The following is a 10491-nucleotide window of genomic DNA, read 5'->3' as shown; positions in this document are numbered from 1 at the left end:
GGCCCTAGTACTGAGCCTTGAGGTACTCCATACTGCACTTGTGATCGATATGATACCTCTTCATTCACTGCTACGAATTGATGGCAGTCATATAAGTACGACTTGAACCATGTTAATGCACTTCCATTAACGCCAACAAAGTTTTCTAGTCTATGCAAGAGAATGTTGCGGTCAATAGTGTCGAACGCAGCGCTAAGATCCAATAGCACTAATAGAGAGATACAACCACAATCAGATGATAAGAGCAGGTCATTTGTAACTCTAATGAGAGCAGTCTCAGTACTATGATACGGTCTAAATCCTGACTGGAAATCCTCACAGATACCATTTTTCTCTAAGAAGGAATATAATTGTGAGGATACTACCTTTTCTAGTATCTTGGACAGAAAAGGGAGATTCGAGATAGGTCTGTAATTAACTAGCTCTATGGGGTCAAGTTGTGTTTTTTTTATGGGAGGCTTAATAACAGCCAGTTTGAAGGTTTTGGGGACATATCCTAATGACAATGATTAATTAATAATAGTCAGAAGAGGATCTATGAGGATCTACGTGGTGTCAGGTGTCGTGACGAGCTACAGCCAATGAGAGAGCAAGGCATGGGTTGAGGTCACCGGAAGAAAAACAACAGCAGCAACATGGCTTAAAGCAGTGGTTCTCAAACCTCTCCATGAATTACCCCAGCACTGCACATTTTGTATGTCTCCCTATATCTGACCACTTCAGGTCCAGCAGTCTCCACTAATGAGTTGATGAGTTGAATCAGGTGTGATAGATGAAGGAGACATACAAAATGTGCAGGGCTGGGGGTACTCCAGGACAGGTTTGAGAACCACTGGCTTAAAGAAAAGTTCGAATAAATGGAGCAAAATTTTTCATCGAACAAACAGCTTGCAGCGCTAATTTCTTCCCGACATGCATTTTCAAATAAACAACTCCTGTTTCAAGTATTGTTTCGTGTCATTCCCGTTCCAATTCTCGCTTGTATTTTCGTGACAAAACGTGGTTTGTAAAGTCATTGGGTGACAGAGTTGTTGTCCACTTATGTAGTGTGTAACCCCCGGTTGCAGATCATTTACATAGAGTCTCGTAGTGTGAACACCAAAACGACTTAAAAACAGACAATCAAGTCATGTAGTCTGAACAGCACAGCGATCTGCCGATGTTTAAAGTCGTGTAGTGTGAACTTAGCATAAATCGAATAATTTCCCATATCTCTTTTTCTATGAATCCTGCTATGATTTGAAAGGTCGAAAAATATAGTAACACACAACTGTCAAAACACCAATAAATAACACGCATATTAAAGCAGAAGTACAAAAAAGAAATCGAGAAATGTCATCTTGTTATATCTCAATTCTGGGCTTAAATGAAAGTGCTCTCTCTCTCTGTGTTCCTGCACTGTTCCTGTTTCCTGATTCCTGTTACCGTACTCATGGTAATACGTGCGCACACCAATTTCAATCGCGGCTGGCTTGACCATGTTTTTCTGAACCGCGGCTGGCTTGACAGTGAACTTTAAAACACTTGCAGTCGCCTCATTTGTTTTATACCAATGCTATGTGCAACGTATAAATACGTGTGAGTTAATAAATGTCTGTAAGAACATCGGGTGCTCATTTCTCAGTTAAGCCATGCTAACCAGGCTTTCTCTCCCGCAGCGGTGCTGGCAAAGCGGCTGCGCCATCGGAAGACAGGCGGGAAGAGTCGTCGCCATATTGTTGTATACTCTTACTAATTAAGTACTTTAACTCTTCAAGTGATTTTACTTTAACTCTTCACATTTTACTTGTAGGCTATATGAATGAATGATGCTTTATTGTGTATTGTTGTACACCCAAAGCGCTTTACAATCATGTTAGGGGGTCTCTCCTCAACCACGACCAGTGTGCACCATCCACCTGGATGATGCGACGGCAGCCACAGTACAATGTCACCAGTGCGCTCACCACACACCAGCTACAGGTGGAGAGGAGAGAGAGTCATAGAGCCAATCAAGTGGATGGGGATTGTTAGGAGGCCGTGATTGACAAGGGCCAGTGAAAGCCTGGTATGTTCAATTTGGCCAGGACACCGGGGTTACACCCCTACTCTTTACGAGATGTGACATGGGATTTTTAATGACCACAGAGAGTCAGGACTTCGGTTTAACATCTCATCCGAAAGTATAGTGTCACCCTGGGATATTAGGACCCACACAGACCACACGGTGAGCACCCCCTGCTGGCCTCACTAACACCTCTTCCAACAGCAACCTAGTTTTCCCAAGAGGTCTCCCATCCAGGTACTGACCAGGCTCAACCCTGCTTAGCTTCAGTGGGCAATCAGTCTTGGGCTGCCGGGTGATATGGCTGTGGATGTTCATGTATGTTCATTGATGAAATATGCTGGTAATTCTATGTGATTGAAGTTCAGCTGTGAAATATAAAAGATAATTAATTTATCATTAATAATAATAATAATTTATGCAGTTAGCAGTCCGGGAATCAAACCCACTACCTTTTGTGCTGTTAACACAATGCTCTACCACTGAGCCACAGGAACATTAAGATGAATCTTGAATAAAGCTGTTGGTGTGAAGCAATAACTTGTGTTATTGAATATATGACAAAAAATTTAAATGAAATAATTAACAGTATAATTCTGTATTTGATTTTACAGTACACTTAAAACTAGTGTACTTATGGCAAGCTCACACTACATGATTGAAAGCCTAACCGAATCACTGTTGCTCACACTACGTAACTTCTCATCTGTCGTTGTCTTGTCATAGCTGAGCGCATACTACACAACACAACGCTAACAAGGTGCACACACTACAAAACATTCAGTGAATAGGCGTTCCCGACCATCAGCGAAAATAAGTTTTCTCACATAAATTCTTGCGAGATATTACAGCGATGATAGGCCATTTCTTCAAGCATGGATGATCAACTGTCCCTTATATTGGTCTGTGCAGTTATTTTATCTGAAAGAAAGAAGAAACCACGACAAAAGAGAATATGGCAGAAACAATGGCTTGGAAGACGTGGACAACAAGGACTGTCAGTACTGCAGAAAGAGTTGGAGGTAATTAAACAGTACAATGAAACGTGGTATTATATACACAATCTATGCATTTGTTAAATTTATTTCTAGTTAGTTGATTTGATTAATTTGTGGCTTTTCGTTTTTGTTCATAAAGATGCATGATAAAAGTGTTTATACCATCTGCACTGTGATTGGCTGGATTAGTTCCACCTTGTCATTTGTGTTGCTCACATTACGAGATCATGTGGCGATAATATCAAACAGGTTTGAAAATGTCATAGCGTCTGTGATAGCTTGAGACAGGTTTGGATCACGTTGCTGACCTGCTCATACTTAACGAGCTTCGGCGACCACAAAGAGCACCGATTTGGTCACAATCTGGGGGTTTTGTGGCAAACTGTGGAAATCTGTCCGCGACAGCAAAATCCAGCCAAAAATCCTGTAGTGTGAGCCTGGCTTTAGTTTTACAGTAATTTTACTGTGCTATGAAATACAGTAACTACTGGATAATTGTTGTTAGTAAGTTACTGTTAATTTGACAATAAACATTTTGCGGTTATACACTCTTTTCAAATCAAACTATGTTGCATTATCGTGTAGGCTATTTCACAACAAAAATAGCTCCTAGAACATAATTTACCTATCTGTAAGCCCCTCCCCTCGAACGCAGATGAGCCAATGGCAGTTGAGTATCAGTTGCACGGGGAATGGAACTCGGACATCTTTAGGTTTCAGTGCCATAGAGAAACATTGGAAGACATTGGTTTAATGGTGTTTATGCTACAAAAATGGAAAAACGATGGGACTGGGGTACTTGTAACACTGAATCCAGGTATCCTGAGAGCATAGGCAATGGAATTTATTTTATTCCATTTCCTGAACCCAAACAAAACAGAGCAAAATGTCCATAAGCATTCAACCCTAATCTCAATGAAGACAAAAACGTTAATTTTCCAGTTGTCATACGTTTATTAAGTTACAATTTTCATCTGCTCAAGCAGAGCATTAATGTTATCTTGTCCATCAGCAAGGTATCTCTGGCCAAAACTAGCTAACGTTAAAGTTAGTGAGTCCACGCTAATGTACAAATTAAATAGCAGACTGTTCTCACGTCATGTACAGTGTAGGTCAAAAAGACATAAACGAAGGTCTACATTTCAGTGCCTCTCCATATTAAAATGGTTAAATATAAATTAATTTAATCGTACCCTGCGATACATGAACAGTGTTGATTCTGCATGTTGTCATCCACGATCGTGACGACCGTAACATGAGACCGCTTGCATTGTGATCTGTAAGCCCTGGCTTCCAAATTAATCGAGTAACCCACCATGTTTATTTTAAAATCTTTTATATATCCCTCCATGGCATATTTAATCCCCACTTGAATGGTGGTCCTTCTGTGTCCAAAATTGTTCAAGAACATCTTGTGTCAAGGTTTTCACACTGACATTGTCATTGTCACTGCAACAGTGAGCAGCTCCGTTTATTTGACTGAGGGAGCAGCAGTAACTAATGGGGACGGGGCTTACCGATAGGTCAATTAAATTTCTTAACTGAATAGTGTCACCTTTAACTTGTTCATATTACCTTTGGTAGTAACTACCCCTTTAAGTGACAGTTTTGTCACTTAGGCAGAAGTACTGGCAAAGCTTAATTATAACCACGCATGCCTTTTAATGCTCTTGAGAATGTTTAAGAAGTATTTTAAAATAAATGCCTTTTCTCAGTTTTTTTTTCTTTACTGTTTTTTAGGTATGAAGCTGAGGCGTCTGCACAGGCCCAGGAATAATACCATTTTATCCTGATCTATTCAAGTATTTTTATCCAGTTTTTGTTTTATATTTTGTTTTACCCAATAAAAAATGTGATTTAGAGATTCTGAGCTGAAGTCATTTTCTTCACAGTTGAAATATTTTATCATGTAATTAACTTTATCCGGAGGAGTTAACAAAGAAATATAAATGGGGCCCAGTTCTCATTCACTGTGGTCCCACAATAAACCCATATAGGGGCCATTTGTGGGTCCAATGTGATCACCCATTTGGGCCCCATAAAGGTTCTGTATGTGGCCCACCTTGCCCCCGATTATTAGAACCCATTTGGGACCCATGTAGGCCCATATAATGAAAATCTAAATGGGCCTCACTTAGAGCCCACTATGGACCCATCATGTGCCCCTAACATCCCATGTGGAGCCAATGGACAAAATTCGCTGGGCCCCACTTGGGCTGCCCACGCAGGGCCCAAGTGACAGCCCATCAAAAACCCACATGGGGCCCACATGGAAATGTTGGCTGGGTTTATTTGATGTTTAATTCATCGCGGGTTCCCTCTTCCGTCATGCTCCAGGGTTCTCTTAGGTATTTATGCACATGCACACTCTTCAAAAATGGCGCTTATTGAGGACGCTCAAAAATACATAGATTAAAAGGCGTTTATATTTAGATAGAATGGAATATATAGATTGTACTGCATGCTAGCTTGCTTATTGTGCCCAAGAGCATATTTATTTAAAGGCACAATATGTAAGATTTTATTTATTAAAATATCCCAAAATCACTGGAACAATGTTATATATTTTGCTGACTTGTGTACTTATTAAATCCAGAGAAATAGTTATTTTAGTCCATTGCGTTGCCTGCCAATGACGTCATACACCCTTGATTTCCGGTTTTGTTTTGTAGAAAACATGGAAACACCAAATGCTTTAATATGTTATGCGTTTTATTACACAGGTAACGACCGTACAGAGTAACATTATAACAGAACTTTCAAATGTATCAAGCATGATAAAACAGTGCTGCTTTACCCCACATACGCACGACCGGAAGGAGTGGAAGCAGTCGACTGTGGCATAATAAAACCTCTGCTGCTTACGAGCGGTGTGTCACGCTCGTTCAGCGGCCTTGTTTCGCTTCGACGGCTTTCAGCCTCATCCTGCTTCATACTACGATGTTATTAAATCTTTAATACATTAGCTCATCCATGAACAAGATTTCTGCCCGAGTCCCGTCAGATTGCATCGGCTGTGGGGACGAAGATGACAACTCCCATGATTTCACACTTAGTCACAAAAGAGTTGTCCCTATTCTCTTAATGAGTAATGGGTGTGTTTTGGGCATAACGTGCAATAAACCAATCAGAGTCTCATCTCCCATTCCCTTTAAGAGCCAGTTGCGCTCATGCCATGGCGGATTTGCTATTTACATGGCTGAATTTGCAAGCGCAAAGACAACGAGTCTCCAGAGAGAAAACGGAGCTGCTCCTGCAAATAGGTAGCCTAATTCTGATACATGCAATGACTATCCATTATGACATGTAGGCATTTTTATATTTATGTAGCCTACACAATAATAATCTTTTACATTGTAATCCTTTAATTTGTAATATTTGGCATGTTGTGTGCTACTGTGCCTCCCTGTGTGTGTAATAAGCAGAGTGTACGCGCGCTGTGGACCCGCCTATACTAATGCGCTCTTTAAATTACAAAGAAACTACTGCTCCATTGACTTTAGACCAGGTTTTAGTTGGTCAATGGCGCAGTCTATTTCAGTTGCCTCAAAATAGCAACGCACAAACAATGCACCTGAACACACAAATGCATTTGCTATTTAAACAACGTGGCGCAGGACGTGAAAATGATAACTGCGTCGGGCTGAAACTAGCAAAAAAATACTTGCGTCGCAATTGCACCGGGTGTATGATAGAGCCCCATATGTCTTACTAACAAGAAACTATGCTTCTAACTACAGGTTGAGAGCTGGTTCCAGTCACGTAAGTTTGCGATGCTGTTTGCGAATGCTCGTTTGAACTATGGTTTCGGGAAACACCGAATCGTTGAACCATGTTGGTAATGACGGAACTTGCGACCATAGTTGGCTAAAGATGCTTTTGGGAAACGCACCCCAGCATGGTGGTTCCTACCAATTTTCCCCTGGGGCCGTTTTCCAGGTTGCATTTGCACCAGCAGTGGGAACTCTGAAGCGGCCGATAGCGACGTCTTTATTTGCGGCATTTACAAACGTCAACAACCGGTGGATGAACAATGCCGTGATCGGAGCTTTTTGTTTTGTGTCGTGGGTAGTTCTAGGAACTATAAGGTTCCTCCGGCGCGAAACCCCTATTAATGAATAGATACAAAAAACTTTGATATTCAATATAATACAATGTAATGTCATAGATCAGTATTCTCCAGAGAAACAAAATTAGATTAATCTCAGATCTCACCAATGTTGATATTCAGATCAAATAATAAAATGACAATTAATAAAAAAAAGTATTCAGATTAGATTTTGTGCCATCTATGGTCAAGAGAAAAAAAAATAAAAGGTGGTGGGGGCATCTTACCCTGTCTTAGCCTACTGTTAAAGAAGAAAAGTTACAAGTCTTAATCTTCTGAATTGTTGGCTGATGAAAAATGAAATGTGATATTCTTATCAAAATTGATTCTGTATTACAGTTAAGCGAGAAGTGTTTCTGCACAAGAACCTTTCTTTGTTCTTGGTCTTAACACATTCATTACTAAGAAGATGAAAAATATGTGGACAGGTGTACCAAAGACTCAAATGAATGCAAGACAGTGAAGAGAAAAGTGACAGTGTGTTTAAAAATGTAAAAGTGAGAGAAGGAGGGAGAGACAGAGAGGAAAGGATGCGAGGGTAGAGGGCAGTGAGCTGGATTCAATGCCATCTGACAGGTCCAGCTGGGTGACTGGCTACCCCAGAGCCCTGCAAACCAGGCAATATGGCGCCCAATTACCGATGCCCATGCGACCATTGCATGGCATCATCAGAAACCCCATAGCCCACTACTCCCCCAACCCCCTCCCCCAACTACATGCCATCTGTGCAGATAAGCAACAACCACAAAGCACTCATATGTACTCAAGATATAAACACACACTAAACACTGTGCTGTAAACCCACAATTATGCAAGGGAAAACATACTATGGCACTATAAAAGGGACATTGTACTTTTCTATAACCAATATTTGCATTGCAACACTGACCACTCACATTCTAATAGAAAGTATAAGATGGAAAAAAACACTTAATTTTTTACATGAATAAATGCATTTAAATTAATTTTCATAAAAGTACATTCTTAGTAGGCTATGCTAAAAATTCTTAAGATCTTGCATCTTTTTATCCTCTGCTCTGCATTCATTTTCTCTGCAGTGCCACCCTGCCACAGTGAACAGATGCTGTGGAATTTTGATAAGCTATGACAATCTGTGCCAGCCTCCATGACAGGCACTGCTGGGGTGTGGCTGGCATGCAGAAATTGGTACAATGAACACAGTTAGAACACAGGTCACCCACGTTTGATTTAAAAGTGGAGTTTAAATGTTGGTCTTTAGAGATAAACGTTAAAGGTTTTTGCTTAAGTTGTACACCAAATACATTGTACACTGTAGGCCTACCCCAAATCTGTCTCAGAAGTAGGCTTCAATTAATTGAGTATCATGAAGGTAAATTGGGTGTGTCCTGAAATCCAAATATACTATTGTGGCAGATTAAAAAATAACTTTAATAATTATTTGCTATCTTAAATTGTATTAATCAGACACAATTAATGTTATTAAATATTTAAGTAATGTTATCTGTAATGTTATATTACTGTTTTTAACTGCTTAGCTGCTGTTTTAGCTTAGCACTTTTGATGAATGCCTATGTTATTTGTACTTTTGTCATTTCATCTGAATATCATTATTTGGGAGGTTTAGTCAGTTTTGGGTGGCATGTTGTTACTAGTGTTATTATTTTTAAATTTAAAATGCTTATTCGAATTGATAGGTCTATTATTTAAAATTTCGTTGAATTAGATGTACATTCAGACATTTTAGCTTTTATTTTAAAATAAAGGTTAAGTAGGCCTAAGTGAAATCTGTTTTTCACCTAATATTTTACATTTTGTGCTATAACAACTATTTCAGATATTTATGTTCATTTCCTATAATACGTTGGCTGATCATTTATCTTTGTGTTGCAATTTCGTTTTACATTTTTATTTTAATACTTCTCCACCTTGAAATAGTGTTTCTCGCCACATCTTATTTAACTACGCTACATTATTATTAGTTTAAAATGTATGAGATTAATTAATATACAGTTTTGCGTGCCTGTTCCAACACTGAGCAGTCTCGATAGTTAGGCTTTGCTGTTTCAGTTGCTAGCATATAGTTAAACCATTCCTGCCTGTAAAATATGAAGTAATGAACAGATGCTGCTGAATTAAGAAAGAAACACCGTCTCCACCCAGCAGCGCAGTTTTGGCCAGGCTTGGCACACGGCGCAGCTGGCATCGCTGTGGTGGGCTGCCCCGCTGGCCCTGCGCACTGACGCTAAGACATTTAGCGAATTGGCAAGCGCATGTCTCCTGAGTCCCAGGCTTCCGTGCCAGCCCGTGGCCTCTGGACGCCGCTTAAGATCACCTCGGCTGTGGTCGAGACTCGAGTTTAAGGAAGGAGCGCCTTTTGTCTCCTTGTTGGCTTTTACCTTCTGAGCTCAAAACATCAATGTTGGAATCACAAGAGAAATAAGCGCTTTGAACTCAAAGGTTTCTGGGATGAACAGTACAACCTGATTTCGGGCGGAACCTCAAATAAAAATAGAAAATAAAAACTTCAAAAAGGGTTTTGTTGTCTGATCATTTATATGTGACTTTTTTTTTTTTTTTATCCCTACAGTTCTTTAGAAACGTTGCGCTATTGTTTTCAAGGAACCTAGAAGAGCTCTATCTGCCTCTGCAGATAGATGACACCTGGAACCAATAGACTGTTTTTAAAAATCGAATGCAACACAAAGAATGCAACTTATTAACACACCTATGTAATATATACATAGGCCTAACTATTCCGATATATTCGTAATGAACACTATTTCAATGATAATTATCTTACATGAAAGTAGTCCTATGGTAACAATACTAAAGACACAGAGATTTAACGAATGAAACATTTGCTACCTCACTCAAACTATATGCGCACTTAAATTGCTTTGATTGTTATATTCGTGATTGCTAAAATGCAACGTAATTTCGACCGAATAATAAAAACAGTTGCACGGATCGCATATAAAATCCGTTTTAAATTAAAATGATAATGAAAAGAACATGTTCATGCTATCTAAATTCCAACCGCGGGATAATTAATGTACAAAGTGTCACAAAGTAAAATGCATTCACGAATTAGTTAATTTATTCATAAAGTGAAAAGATCATGGTGTACTCCAACTTGCTTAGAAATAGAATTAATAATTTTGGTCGGACTATAATAATAATAATAATAATAATAATAATAATAGTAATAATGTTTCGCAGACTAGAATTAACTGAAAATAGGACGTAGAAGTCCTGTAATTATGCAAAAATATGTCCATGTCTGTATGCAAATATATCCATATAATCATATTTGAGCAATTGCGAAATGTTGACGTTTTAGTATATGTAAAACCTTAGTT

The sequence above is a fragment of the Sinocyclocheilus anshuiensis genome, unplaced genomic scaffold, assembly GCF_001515605.1.
Source record: "Sinocyclocheilus anshuiensis isolate Anshui unplaced genomic scaffold, SAMN03320099.WGS_v1.1 scaffold1729, whole genome shotgun sequence".
Classification (NCBI taxonomy): domain Eukaryota; kingdom Metazoa; phylum Chordata; class Actinopteri; order Cypriniformes; family Cyprinidae; genus Sinocyclocheilus; species Sinocyclocheilus anshuiensis.
This window is presented reverse-complemented; position numbering follows the sequence as displayed.